The sequence below is a fragment of the Ornithorhynchus anatinus genome, unplaced genomic scaffold (genome assembly GCF_004115215.2).
Source record: "Ornithorhynchus anatinus isolate Pmale09 unplaced genomic scaffold, mOrnAna1.pri.v4 scaffold_80_arrow_ctg1, whole genome shotgun sequence".
NCBI classification, from domain to species: domain Eukaryota; kingdom Metazoa; phylum Chordata; class Mammalia; order Monotremata; family Ornithorhynchidae; genus Ornithorhynchus; species Ornithorhynchus anatinus.
Genome location: NW_024396936.1, coordinates 487,979 through 503,636, shown reverse-complemented (window position 1 = coordinate 503,636; position 15,658 = coordinate 487,979). Strand labels below are relative to the sequence as shown.

General features: G+C 43.6%; 1 pseudogene; it reads left to right on the top strand.

Moving 5' to 3' along the window:
• On the top strand, positions 14,995-15,658 carry ORNANAV1R-PS3339 (vomeronasal 1 receptor ornAnaV1R-ps3339 pseudogene; annotated as a pseudogene).

Below are 15,658 nucleotides of genomic sequence, written 5' to 3'. Positions count from 1 at the left end.
ATCTGTTGATGTTGCTCACAGAGACACTCCTCCTCCCCCTGTCTCAGCAACTTGTGGGGCCCAGCCCACTAGGCGATGGCCACCAGTTTCTCCAACCGCCTATTGGGGAAGAAATCCCGCGGCTCAGAGCGTTTGTGGCACTCAGGACAGGGGAAGGGGTTCTTGGCCCCTTCCCAGCTCCAGACGAGGCACGCTTGGCAAAAGCTATCTGAAGTATTCCAGACAGACAGAACACTGCAGCTCTTCCAGAAGGCTCTGACTCACATCCATGATTCTAAGCGAAGGCATGGGAGCTGGATCAGGCCTGGGAGCAAAGGAAATCCTTCAAACTGCTGGTATGGACCCCAGTCCTAACTCCCTAAGAATTCCCTTTGTTCCCGTTGGCAGGGTCGTGGTCCCCGGGATTCTTTCTACTCCTGCCCGAGAATTGGGTCAGAGTGCCAGCTGTTTTCATCCTGCTCCGATCTCAGCGCTCAGCTCCTCCACGATCTCAGGAATCCTCAGGTTCTGGGTCCCTTAAATCCTCCAGGACCATCTTCTGGCTTCTCACCTCTCTGGGAGAGTTCGCACCTGCTCAGGAGTGGAAGTGGCATTGAGGTTCACATGGTAAGACCTCTGTTTACACCTCTTGCTCTCGGGATCCATAAGAAGCTTTTATCCCAGCCCCATCCATATACTGCCAGTGAGGTCGACGGAGTGACGGGAAGGGGGAACCCTGACCTGGGCCCTGTATTTCCTCACTGGTCAGGATGATTGCATGATGGCTCCCGGAGGAGGCGCATAGGGAAAGGGGAGGGAAGAGGCCTGAAACTTGAGTGTGCTGTGCACACAGTAAGCCCTTATTAATAAATACGACTTAATGAATGAACTAAATTTCCTTGCATTTGTATCTCTGTCGATTTCGTACCACAACCCTGCAGCCCTCTATCACCTCCGCAGTGTTTCCTCCATTCTTGTGCTTGAGCTGCAGAGCATTCCTGGGGGAACTCCAGACACCAGAATGACCTCGTTCATCTTAGACTCATCCTCACCTATTTTAATTCTCCATTCTCCTTAGCTCAGGAACATTACCTCTCCTCTCTTCAATCAGTCGATAAATCATATTTATTCAGGGCTTACTATGTGTAGAGCACTGTACTAGGCACTTGGTGCTTACAGTACAACAGAGTTGGTAGACATGTCCCTTGTCCACAAAGAGCTTAGAGTCTTGAGGTGGAGACCGACATTAATAGAAATAAATTACAGATATGTACATACGTGCTTTTGGGCTGCCCATTGCCTGCACCAGTTGTTTCAGACATTTAATTCCCTCCTTAAAGCCTCTATCTCCCAGCCTCCCTCAACTCTTGCCCCAATGACCTTTATATCTATTTTATCAATAAAATTGAAAGCATCAGGGTTGAACTCCCTAAAATATGGTAATAATAATAATAATAATAATAACGGTATTTGCATAGCACCTACTATGTGCCAGGCACTTTACTCAGCGCTGGGGTGGATACAAGCAAATTGGGTCGGACACAATCTCTCTCCCAAGTGGGGCTCACAGTCTCGATCCCCATTTTACAGATGAGGTAACTGAGGCACAGAGAAGTTAAGTGCGTTGCCCAAGGTCACAAAGCTGGCATGTGATGGAGCCAAAATTAGAACTCATGACTTTCTGACTCCCAGCCTATACTGTATCCACTACTCCATGCTGCTTCTCATCTCCCCTGAGCTGAACGAGGTCACCTTGGTGTCTGGATTTCCTCCAGGAGTGTTCTGCGGCTTAAGCACAAGAATGGAGGAAATGTACTGCTGAGATGATCCAGGGCTGCAAGCTTGTGGTACGAGATCGACTGAGATACACGGATGCAAGGACTTACTGTGTGCAGAGCACTGAGCTAAGCGCTTGGTAAAGTACAATACAATAATAAACAGTGACAATTCCTGCCAACAATGAGTTTGCAGACTAGAAGGGATCGGAGATCTATAACTCTAGGACTCCAATCTCTTGCAACCCAATCACAGGGAACAAGACTCCCCTCCCCTGCTCATCTTCCTCCTGCCCCCCATCCTTCCCAACACTTTTCCAAGAGTATTACCTCTGCCTCCTGTCAAAATTACACCCTATGCCTGCAGCTCCAACCCTATCCCCTTGCACCTGATTAATAACAATAATACTAATTATTATTATGGTATTTGTTAAGCACTTACTATGTGCCAAGCAGTGTTCTAGGATCTGGGGTAGATACAAGGCAATCAGGTTGTCCCATGTGGGGCTCACAGTCTTAATCCCCATTTTACAGATGAGGTAACTGAGGCATAGAGACATTAAGTGGCTTGCCCAACGTCACATAGCAGACAAGTGGTGGAGCTGGGATTAGAACCCACGTCTTCTGACTCCCAAACCCGTGCCCTTTCCACTAAGCCATGCTGCTTGATTAAAACACTTGGTAATTCCCTCCTTTCCACCCTGACCACCATCTTCAACCATTCATTTTCCAAAGGCCCCTTACCATTCAAACCTTTCAAATATGTCCATGACCTAATATAACCTTCCCTTTGCTCTACTGTGCTCTCTACTTATGACTCCATCTCCCTTTTACCATTTCTTTCCAACTTCCCTGAGCAAGTTCATTAAAACAGCTACCTCTATCTCCTCTCCTCCAAGTCTATCTTCAACTCCCTGCAATCTGACTTTCACCCCCAGCACTCTGTGGAAACAGTCTTCTCCAGTCACCACTGACCTACATCTTGCCAAATCAAATGGCCGCTACTATTTCTTAATCCTTCTAGATTTCTCAGCTGCCTTTGACATTATGGACCATCGCTTGCTCCAGGATAAACCTACATTGGCTTCCCTGACAATAGCCTTTCATGATTCTCCTCCTGTTTCTTTGGCTGCTCCTTCTCAATTTCTTTCACTAACTTTTCCTTTGCCTCCCACACCCTAAATGTGGAAATCTCCCAAGGCTCAGGTCTACTCTCCATCTGCACACGTTCACTCCCATGTCTTCAACTACCATCTCTACATGGAGGATTCCCAAGTATACCTCTCTAGTCCCAACTTCTCTCCTCTGACTGCTAGCATTTCCTCCTGCCTTTAGGACAGCTCTACATGCATTTCTGGCTGGCAGCTCTTCATCTTTTCATCTTTGGTGTACAAACCTCAACATATCTACTCCTTAACTACAATTTCATGATCTGCATTCCTTCCCATACAACTCTTCCCTGTAAATCTGTCCTGTACCATAATTGAGAGAACTGATCTTTTGACCACCTTCAAATCTTCTAAAGACATCTAGTCTCCTTTATGGTTTGGCTTACTCTACTTCTCTTGACACCCAAATCCACACCCTCCACACACCCATCTGAACTGCACTCAATTCCCTCGCTCCACTTTTTATCTACTGATAGTGTACAACCAACTCACAGCCCTGAATCACCTTCACAGTACACTTCCTCTGTTCTTGGACATGAGCTGCAGAGTGCTTCTGGCAGAAATCTAGAAAACTGGCTAATCACATCCATCTCAAATTCATTCTCACCTGTTTTAGTTATGCATTCTCATCCACTATGCAAAAATATTTCTCCATCCTTACTGATTCCCATGATCATTCCCTGTTTCCACTGTTTCTGAATTTAATTCCCCCCTAAATTTCCCTGTCTCCCCAGCCTCCCATACCTGTCCCCCAGTAACTAGGCCATAGACTCTGTTGATCAAATTGAAAATATTAGGCATGGTCTTGCCAAAATCTCTGCACTTTCCCCATCCCTCCCTACTCCATCCCTCTCTCCTACTCTCCCATCCTTCTCGGCAGTATCTCAAGAGGAGATCTTCTGCCTCATCTTAAAATCTACTTTCTACATCTATGCTTCTGACTCCATCGCTTCTCAGCTTATCAAAGAAACCATGCCCTCCCTGACTTCCATTTTCAACGATTCACTTTCTAATGTACCAAGTGTTTGGGCTGGTACAATACCACAGGGTTCGTGGACACATTCCCTATCCACAATAACCTTGCAGTCTAGAGGGGGAGACAAACATTAATATAAATAAATAAAGCAATACATAAAATGTAAAGATTTGTATATAAGATCTCTGTGGTTGAGGGTGGGGTGAATATCAAGTGACCAAAAGTCACAGATGCAAATGCATAGATATCTCAGAATACAGAGGGAGCTGGGGAAAAGAGAGATTTATCTGGGAAGGCCGCTTGGAGGAGAAGTGACCTCGAAGGTGAGGTGAGTAGTGAACTGGTGTATGTGGAAGGGGAGGGTGTTCCAGGCTAGGGAGAGGATGTGGGAAATGGCTTAGTGGAAAGATACATGAGGTAGGGGCATGGTGAGGAGGATAGCACTTGAGAAGCAAAGTGCACGGGCTGGGCTTTAGTAGGAGTTCAGTGAGGTGAGGTGGGAAGGGGCAAGCTGGCAGTGCTTCCAAGCTGATGGTAAGTAGTTTCTCTGCTCCAGCTGTGAGATTACTTAATCATCTCCACTACCCACAGTAATTCATCAAGGTTTCCTATTTGACCCGCAACCATCAGCATTTAATAGCCTAGCATCAGATGAAATATTAGCTGTACTTAGTCAAAACAGTTTAAAGTAAATCCAATCACCAGTTCCTTTCCCTGCCCTAGACTTTCCCATGCACTAAATTCTAAATTCACAAATGTTTTCATATTTCTGTAGCATGATGATGGACTTGGTATTAAGCTTTCTTCAGTCTCTGCTTCCTGGACGTCAGTTTGCCCTGGTAATATGAAATCAGAAACACTATCCCTACGTCCGGAGGGCCAGAGTTATCATGCTAATTAGAACCACCAAAAATTGGGGTGTCAGCCTTCAAAAACCGTTTGCAAATAGTGGACTTCTCCCTTGATCAAGGACTGTGATCAGTGCCGAATGACCATCGAGTATGCCTCCATGGTACGGGAGTATCCTATTGCAAAATGGGTGCTGATTGGATAATATTTCTCTATGCCTCTCTGTAATATTCTACGCCCATCTGTATTCATTCATTCATTCATTCATTCATTCAGTTGTATTTATTGAGCACTTTCTGTGTGCAGAGCACTATACTAAGTGCTTGGAAAGTACAATTTGGCAACAAATAGAGACAATCCCTACCCAACAATGGGTATTCATCTATGCATGCATAAGCTCTCTAGCAAAGCTCTGTAGTATTGCTATACTGTCTCTGTGTGGCTTGTGCTCTTCTCGGTGGTGTCTGTAAAATTTGAACCTGAACCCACCGCTCTTGAGTTGAGGAGTGGGGTGGGAGCAATTAGAACAGAGTGACCAGAAGTTAAATAGCTATCGTCATATCATGATTTAAATGATACTTTTGTGTAAATATCTTTTGTGTGCATTTCATCATATGCTGCTCCCTACCTGTGTACTCACTTGTTTCACTCTTTGCCTCAGTATGATCCCTACTGACAAGGATGAGAGAGTGCTAACCACCACCACCATAAAAGTCAATTTCATCTCACAGGCCCTTGTTCCTGAATCTCTGGACAAAAGTTTATCCGCTGTTCCCAAAGGACTCTTCATCGGATTCCAATATGGCATGGGTATCTGAAGCCTTTCCTACTTTAAATAAAAGGAGATATTAAAATATTTTGATGAAAGTTTCAGGTAATAAGAATTAAGTTAAAAAACAAAACTGTAGTAGGTGTTGGAAAAGTTCACATTAGATAAGATTACATCAGTACACCATAGAGAAGCAGCGTGGCTCAGTGGAAAGAGCCCAGGCTTTGGAGTCAGAGGTCATGAGTTCAAATCCCGGCTCTGCCACTTGCCAGCTGTGTGACTGTGGACAAGTCGCTTCACTTCTCTGTGCCTGTTACCTCATCTGTAAAATGGGGATGAAGACTGTGAGCCCCACGTGGGACAACCTGATTCCCCTGTGTCTACCCCAGCGCTTAGAACAGTGCTCTGCACATAGTAAGCGCTTAACAAATACCATCATTATTATTATTATCATTATTATCAAGCAGATGTATTTATTGAGTGCTTACGATCTGCACAGCACTGTACTAAGCACTTGGGAAAGTACAATATAACCAAGTTCATAGACATGATTCTTGCCCACAGGAGCCAACAATCCAGGGAGAGAGAGAGAGATCAAAATAGATTAGGGGTAGGACTATAAGTATGTTTGCATAAACATTGTGGGGCTGGGATGAGAATCAAAGTGCTTAAGTAGAACACAAGCAAGTTCATAGTAGACACAGAGTGGGAGAGCAGATAGGAGAAATAAAGGATTTGGTTTGGCAAGGTCTCTTGGAGAAGATTTTAAGAGGGTTTGGAAGATGAGGAGAGTGGTGGACTGTTGGATATGAAGGGGGTCAGAGAGAGTAAAATCAAATCCAGCTGTGCAGAGCAATGTTGCTATCATTAAGTGGTGGTTCTCATAGCCTTCAGAGCTAAGAGTGGTCACCTAGGACACCAATTTGCTGCTGCTGCTGCTGCTGCTGCCGCTGCTGCTGCAAGTGACAGTTGGTTATAGAGCCTCTCTACCCTGCTCTACATCTGGCAAACCAGAACACAGCCAGGACACTACAGTCAAAATTTCCCCAGCACCTGAAGCTATCCTGTGGCTGAACTTTCTCCAAACTGAAGTTCTCAGACTTCTCTACTAGGGCAAGGGTGTTGCTAGCTAGTGTACCCCAAAATTGTTTTCGTGAATCATTGCCACCATCTTATGCCTTGAAGGTAAAGCCTCTCACAGGGCATATCAGTTTAGCAAGATTCTGATACCAGTCATATTCTCACCTGTGGCCTGTAGTTGCCTTTGGAGTGTTTTCTGAACCCTACCCACTCCTCATGTTTAATATGGCTTTAATCCAGAATACAAAGACTAGGTCTTGATCATGGAAGCCATCTTCTACATAACAAATAAAAAGGTGCCATCCTGAGTCCACCTTTGATCTTTGCCTACATCATAGCGTGGCCAAAAGAATGAATGGATGTTATCATCTTAAGGATGAAATTTGTCCAGGCCTGGACACCAAGGCAACCAGATCTTTGTTACCCCATCATCCTCTCTTCTGAAAGTGCTCCAATTGGCTCAGGGACTGAGGAGATAGAGTTAAATGAGGGGCACTTAGCCTCTAGTTCATAAAAGTTTGTGAACTAAGAAAATCAAAGAGAATATCTAGATATTGATACACGGCATTTACTCTGCATATTTCTGGCAGCTAAGAATTGAAAAATAAATGAACCAAAGGAAAACACATGGGTTAGCTCTTCAAATGTCCATTACTATTTCTGCTCACCCCCAGGCATTTTTTCACTCCTTTTCCACTGATCAAGGGGTTGCAGATAGTTTATGTCAACTCTTATGAAAGTTTTCTCTAGTTTCACACATTGATTCTTGATCTCACTGACTTTCTAAATGATTTTCTCTTCCTTTTTTTTTAAAAAAAAATGTATTTAAGTGGTTACTATATGCCAGGCACTTTGCTAAGCGCTGAGATGGATACAAGCTAATCAGGTCGGACACAGTCTATGTCCCACATGGGACTCACAATCTCAATCTTCATTTTACATAGGAGTTACTTAAGGCACAGAGAAGCTAAATGACTTGACCAAGGTCAGCCAGCAGACACCTGGCAGAGCCAGGCTTAGAACACAGGTCCTTCTGACTCTCATACCCATGCTCTAATGCAATAGTCCATGCTGTTTCTCTAGTTTCCTTCCATAACTGGATTTGTCCTTAGTTTACTGTGGTTCTATAGAGGGAGAACTATATAAAACCTCTCTTTTTTATGATATCTAATATTGTGTTCATGCTTAAATTCCCATGGTACACTGTCTTTGTGACTTAAAAATTAGAATTGACTTTGATAACTCTTTCTTGGGACCAGTTGATTATGGAATGATCTTAAATGAGTAGTGACTAGACCTCAATGCCTGCAATTACATATAATCTGGGTAACATTTTTCCCCTGGATGCATCACTTTGCATTTGATCGTTTTGAAATGTGCTACCATACCCAGTGAGGTTTAGCATAGTGAACCGAAATCAGGCAATTCAATTCCACTCCCTCCCAGGGCAGCTCAGCACACAACCACCTGATCAGGCACTGAGGGGTCCATGTACTGAGCACTAGCTGTTTATACAGCCAAGGTTTTAACACACCCTTTCATTTACATAATCCCAATCCTGGTGCTTCTTGGCCCTCCCGAAGAGGAGCCCATGGGAGTGAACCCTGGTGTAATGGATAGAGCACAGGTCTGGGACTCAGAAGGTTATGGGTTCTAATCCCAACTCCACCACTTGTTTACCGTGTGACCTATATAACAACTTCTCTGTGCCTCAGTTACTAAGTGCCATCGAGTCATTTCTGATTCATAGTGACTCCATGGATATACTTTCTCCAGAAGGTCCTGTCTGCTGCCATAATCCACAACATTTCTAATGGTTCTTCTGTTATCATTGTTATGATCTCTATCCATCTAGCTGCTGGTCTGCCTCTTCCACATTTTCCCTGGACTATTCCTAGCATTAGTGTCTTCTCCAGAGAATTAGTCACCTTGATTATGTGTCCAAAATATGCTACTCTAAGTCGAGTCATTTGGCCTTCCAAAGACCACTTTGGTTTAATTTGCTCCAAAATCCCTTGTTTGTTTTTTGGGCAGTCCATTGTATTCGTATAAGCTTTCTCCAGTACCACATTTCAAAAGAAGTGATGTTCTTTCCATCCTGCTTTTTTACTGTCGAGCTTTCAGAGCCATACATTGTCACTGGAAACACCACAGAGTTGACAATTTGTGTTTTTGTGGCAATAGCTACATTAGCACATTCCATAACTTTTTTCAGACTCTTCATAGCAAGTCTTCCTAACACTAATCTTCAGTGTATTTCTTAGCTACTAGTTCCTTTATTATTGATTATCTATCCCAGGAGAGGAAAATTCTCAACTATTTCAATCTTCTCTCTGTCCACTACAAATGTGTTAAAACTTCCAGTTGCCATGATCTTTGTTTTCTTTATATTCAAATATAGGCCCCACTTTTTGCTCTGTTCCTTACATTTTAATAATAAGCCCTTCAAGTCTTCTTCACTTTCTGCTAGTAGAGTTGTATCATCAGCATAATGAAGGTTGTTTATATTCCTCCCTCCAATGTTTACTCCCCATTCATCTTCATTCAATCCGGCTTCTTTCATTAGGTATTCGGTGTCAAGGATGAACAGATAAGGGGATAAGCTACATCCTTGTCTTACACCCTTACTAATGGGAAACCAATCTGTTTCTCCACATTCTGTTTTTATTGTAGCCTCCTGTTAGTCATACAAATTCCCTATTACTGCAATTAAGTGGTCCGGTATGCCCATTTTCCCTAATGTGCTCCAGAGTTTCCCATGATCCATGCAGTCAAAGGCCCTACTCTAATTAATAAACCACATGCTGATTTATTTCCTTTTGATAGTCTTTCAGTTGCCTAATCTGTAAAAAGAGGGTTGAGACTGTGAGCACCACATGGGACAAGGATTGTGTCCAACCCAATTTGCTTGTATCCACCCCAGCACTTAATGCAGTGCCTGGCACATAGTAAGCCCTTAACAAATACCACTATGTACATATATATATACATATATATATATAAATCTCCTTGGGCTGTCAGTCATATTCCAGGGCTTCTGGTGGGTGGTGGAGCAGGAAATCGGCATACCTTGGTCTCCAATGGTATCCATTCATCCCTCTTAGTCCCTCCTTCAACTGTCAGTTGATCTCCAACTCTTGGCCCAAATTGCCATCTTGGAGCGATATGGTAGGGGAGAGGGAAGCAGGGGTGCCCCCAAAATACCAAAGCACTGGGGAAACATGGGCTGCTAGAGTCAATCCCAAACTGTGATAAGGCAGGGGTTGGAGATGTCCTGCCAGAGGCAGCTGGTTCAGGAGCTGCCCTGGGCTCCTGAACTCATTCAATTCATTCATTCATTAAATCATATGTATTGAGTTCTTACTATGTGAGGAGCACACTACTAAGCGCTTGGAAAGTACAACTGGGCAACCCATAGAGACAGCCCCTACTCAACAATGGACTCACAGTCTAGAAAGGGGAAGACAGACAACAAAACAAAGCAAGTAAACAAGCATCAATAGCATCAATATAAATACAATTATAGGTATATACATATCATCAATAGAATAGAATTATAAATATATTCCTATATACAAGATCCGGACCAGGAAATGGGGCGGAGGTGGCTCTTGGTTCACGACGTTGCACTGTGTGACTAAACACCGTCAAGGTAAACAAACAGAAGAAGGGGAGGAAAGTGTTGACTTCTCTCTTGAATCCAACCCTTCCACTGAAGCAGCCTCTTGGACAGTGAGGTAAAGGCTGGCTGGGGAGTCGGAAGTGTGAGTGACCCTAGTTAAAACCCATTTTTACAATCCTTTCTATTATATTTTATAACTTTTCTCTCTGGCATATTTTCCCCCTGGGCATTGCACATTAAAATACCAGTCATTGCAGGCTGTTTGTAAAGCATTGCTGGCTTTCTCAAGTAGGAGTTGCATAAATAAAGTATTGGAAAATGGAAATTAAAATGTTGGAGGAAATCTAGAGATTATTTTGAGGATGTGACAAATAAGAGGATATCACATTCACTTGGACAAATGCATTCCCTAACTCTTGACTTCAGTAACAATAAAATTGCAACAAACTGAAATAAGAACTTCTATTTGACACCCTAAGAAGTGACCATTTATCAGGTGTCAACATCAAACCAAATCTCCCTATCTACAGGACTAAATGGAGGCAGGGTCAACTAAACACAATTCACATACTTTACTACTGCTAGTTAAACTAAGGCACTCTCTATACTCTGAACTCCTGGGCTCTGGGAGCCTCCGTGTTCTAAAATGACCTCCGTGTTCTAAAATGATCTAGAAGAGAGAGTGGGCAATGAAATGCCCAAGTTGGTAAAATGCGCTAAACTCTTCTAGATGCTGAAATACAATGGTCAAGTATGCACAACGAGTAAATGCTGAAAGGTGTCAAAATTATGACCATGAAAAAATGTTAAACTAAGAAAGTAACAAATAATAGTGCTAGTGCTGGGACCCTCAACGTTGGGGTGTGTCAGGGGGTTGGGTGGGGAAGGAGCAGTGGTCCTGGGCCTCTGGAGCCGGTCACACAGGAGAGTCAGGCCCCAGGCCCAGTAAAGGGTGGAGGGTGCTGCGGGCAGACACAGAAACCCCTGCTGCAGCCCACGGAGGTGATACAGAGGGGCTCAGGGGTTCAGAGGGGTTCAGGCCCTCTATGATCGCAGCAGATAAGAGAGGCTGGGTGGCGGCGGCAAGTGGGAGCTCCCTCTGTGTGCTGCTGGGACACCTTGGACTAGGGCGGTAACACTGAAGCCTGAATCTCCCTCCCTCACCGAGGCGGAACTCAACTGTGCCTGTGGTTTGAAGTCGGGAAAAGAAAGGAGCAGCAGGGAAAACCGCCACAGAAGCAGAGACTTTTGGTGCGGGGCTCCGTGTTAGAAACAGCCTGGCTTTTAGATCTCTGCCACGGAGCCCAAACCTGAAGACGGCAAGGGGAACAAAATGTACCTTTCTGCTATTCTTCGTTACTTTCTTAGTTTAAAATTTTCTCATGGTAATAATTTTGACACCTTGTAAGTACTTAGTGTGCCTGCCTGTCCATTGTATTTCATCATCGAGAAGAATTTTGTGCATTTTACCACCTTGGGCATTTTATTGCCGACTCTCTCTTCTAGATCATTTTAGAATATGATAACAATACCTCTCAAAAGCCAACCCCAAAGGTTAGAGTACTTGGGGTAAAGTAAGGGCATAGACAAAGTTCAGCGCTCAGAACAGTGCTTGGCACTTAGTAAGTGCTTAACAAATACCATAACTATTATTATTCACTCATTCAATTTATTCAATCATATTCATTGAGTGCTTACTGTGTGAAGAGCACTGTACTAAGTGTTTGGAAGAAGTACAATACAACAATGAACAGACACATTCCCTGCCCACAACAAACTTACAGTCTAGACGGGGGCGACAGACATCAATACAAATAAATAAATTACAGATATGTACATAAGTATTGTGGGGTCACGAGGAGGGAAGAACAAAGAGCAAGTCATTGTGTTGCAGAAAGAAGTGGGAGAAGAGGAAAGGGGGCTTAGTGTGGGAAGGCCTCTCGGAGAAGACGTGCCTTCTCAGATTTGAGGAGAGAGGGTGTTCCAGGGCAGAAGCAGGGCGTGGGCTAGAGGTTGGCAGCAAAATAGGTTAGAACGAGGAACAGTGAGAAGCTTAGCACTAGAGTGAAGCATGTCCGCTGAGTTGTAAAAGGAGAGTAGAGAGGTGACCTAGGAAGGGGCAAAGTGGTGGAGTATTTTAAAGCCAATGGTAAGGAAATTTTGTTTGATGTGGAGGTGGATGGGCAATCACTGGAGTTTTTTTGAGGAGTGGGGTGACATGTCCTGGATGTTTTTGTAGAAAAATGATCCGGGCAGCAGAGTGAAGTATGGACTGGAGTAGGTAGAGACAGGAGACTGGGAGGTCAGCAAGGAGGCTGATGCAGTAATCTAGGGAGGATAGGATGAGTGATTGTATTTACATGGTAGCAGTTTGGATGGAGAAGAAAGGGAGGATTTTGGCGATGTTGTGAAGGTGGGACCAACAGGATTCAGTTATGGATTGAATGTGTGGGTTGAATGAGAGAGAGAAGTTAAGGATAATGCCAGGGTTATGGGCTTGTGAGACAGGAAGGGTGGTGGTGCCATCTACAGTGATGGAAAAATCAGGGGGAGGACAGGTTTTGGGTGGGAAGATGGCTTCATGGAGGTTGCGTCAAGCAGCCATCAGCTTGATTAATAAAGCTTCCAAGAACCAGAATTAGAATCCACGTTCTCTGACTCCCAAGCCTGTGCTCTTGCCAATAGGTCATGCTGTTTCCACTGATTAATTGCTTGATTGATGTGCAGCCTCCAGGACCATGAATTTCTGTCAAGACTTTGGTCCAATAACTAGGGTAGATAAACTATCAGTGCAAGTATTTCATCTCCACATTGTGAGTCTTTGGTTACTGACAAAACAGTGAGACAATTGTAAAGGTTTACAAACCAAAACACTGCAACTTGAGATTTTCTTGGAATGTTTATTATTTACCATCAGCTTGAAAGAGCTCAATAAGTTCTCTCCCTCCTGTCTTACCTCACTAATGTCTTACAAAACCCCACAGGCATAGTTTGCCCCACTAACACCAACATGTTCTCTGTACCTCCATCTATCCCACCACCGACTCCTTGCCCATGTCCTCTCTAAGGCCTACAACTTCCTCCCACTTCATATCCAACAGGCCATCACTCTTCCTACCTTCAAAACCCTCCTAAAATCACATATCCTTCAAGCGGCCTTTCCTGAATAAGCTCTTGTTTTTCCACCCTTCCCTCTACACTGACAGTGCACTTGGCTGTGTTCCCCTTAAGCAGTTTGATAGTTACCTCAGCCCCACAGCACTTTTGTACATATGCTTACACCCTGCCATTCTCCCTAATTCCTCATGGGCAGGAGTGTTGTCTACCAACTCTGTGCTCTGCATCCATTAAGTACAGTGCTCTGTATCTATTTACCACTCAGTAAATACCATTGACTGACTGACTGATTGATAGGATTAGGTGTTGCATTATGCGGCTTCTTTTGGAAATGGAGCCAAGGGATTGAGGGAAGGTAGGAAAATCTCAATTAGAGAACTGCATTTCCTAGAAAGCAAAATTATTCCCAAATGTCCCGGATTTAGGACATTCAAAATGCCAGGTAATGAGACTGGCCCATTTTCTTTTTTGGTGAAAAATGGATATGGATATGTATGTACCCTTTGGGCACTTCATATTCACCCCACTCTCAGCCCCACAGCACTTTATGAACATTTTATAATTTATTTATTTATATTCATGTCTGTCTCCTCTATACTGTAAGCTGATGGTGGGCAGAGATGTGACTACCATCTCTGTTATACTGTACTCTCCAAAGCTCTTACTACAGTGCTCTGCACACTGTAAGCACTCAATAAATAATAATAATATTAATTATGGTATCCATTCAGTGTTTGCCAAGCACTGTTCTGTAGATACTGTACACTGTAGATACAAGGTAGTCAAGTTGTTCTATGTGGGGCTCACAGTCTTAATCCCTATTTTACAGATGAGGTAACTGAGGCACAAAGAAGTGAATGACTTGCCCAAGGTCACCCAGAAGACAAGTGTCAGAGCCGGAATTAGAACCCACGTCCTCTAACTCCTAAGCCTGTGCTCTTGCCAGTAGGTCATGCTGCTTCCACTGATTGATTGCTTGGTTGATGTGCAGCCTCCAGGACCATGAATTTCTGTCAGAACTTTGGTCCAATAACTAGGGTAGATCAACTATCAGTGCAAGTATTTCATCTCCACATTGTGAGGTTTTGGTTACTGACAAAATAGAGAGGCAGTTGTAAAGGCTTACAAACCAAAACACTGCAACTTGAGATTTTCTTGGAAGGTTTATTAAATGGCTCTTCCATAGAACAACAACTGGCAGGACCAATTATTTTCCACTGTTCTACTAGAAACGAACCTAAGTGGACTGGTCTGTGTTGATGACAGAAGCAGTCTAACCCCGTCCTTAAATACAGAGAAGCATCATGGTGTAATGAATAGAGCAGGGGCCTAGGAATCAGAAAGTAATGGGTTCTAATCCTGGCAACTCAACTTGTCTGCTGTAATGGCCTTGGGCAAGTCATTTCACTTCTCTTTGCCTCAGTTACCTCATCTATAAAATGGGGATTAAGACTGTAAACCCAAGTCGGACAACTTGATTACCTTGTATCTACCCCAAGTGCTGGGAACAGTGCTTGGCACATAGTAAACACTTAACTAATACTATTATTATTATTATACCTCAAATTATTTCACTTGAGGTTGCAACTCTAATGAACCCCACTGTGTTAATCTTTATAAGGTACACCAAAGTCTTCAGTTCTGAAGATATCAAGAACATGATTTTGAATAACTTGGTTTTCTACATTTTCTTCCAGTGTCAGTTTGGGATCGGGCTCTTGGAGAATTTAGTACTGTTTATTCTGAATGTCAATGTCTTTGTTTTCTAATCTCACCAGAAGTCCATAGATGTGATTTTAACCCACTACAGCCAGCACATTGATGCTTCTCATTCAGGCTACCTTTGGGGTTATTATGGCCTTTAGGTGAGAGAATAGTTTGATGTGGCTGGGGGAGCAGAACATCCTGTTATCACAAGAATTGTCATTGGCTTTTCCATCTGTTCTACTTATCTCCTGAGTTTGCTCCTGGCCATTACCATCAGTTCCAGCAATTCCCACAGGGCCCATCTCAAACCCAGCATCTCCAAATCTATTTTGCCTTCATTCCCCTTTTTCATAGATATTATAAACGTCAAATAAATAAAGCCTCAAGAATGCCACCAACAGTGTCAGCAGCAAATTGTTACCCAGTAACTGGTTTAAACACTGTCACAATTATAAATGCCAAAACATTCCAAGATGCCTTCTTCCTGTTTGTCATTATCTGGTCCAGTGGCTACCAGTGATAGTTCTACAACAACATTGCAAGCAAGACCACTATGTTCATAGATCCAGGCTAAGCCACAAAGCCTCCCCAGTGATTCAACTGCTGTTTCCCTTT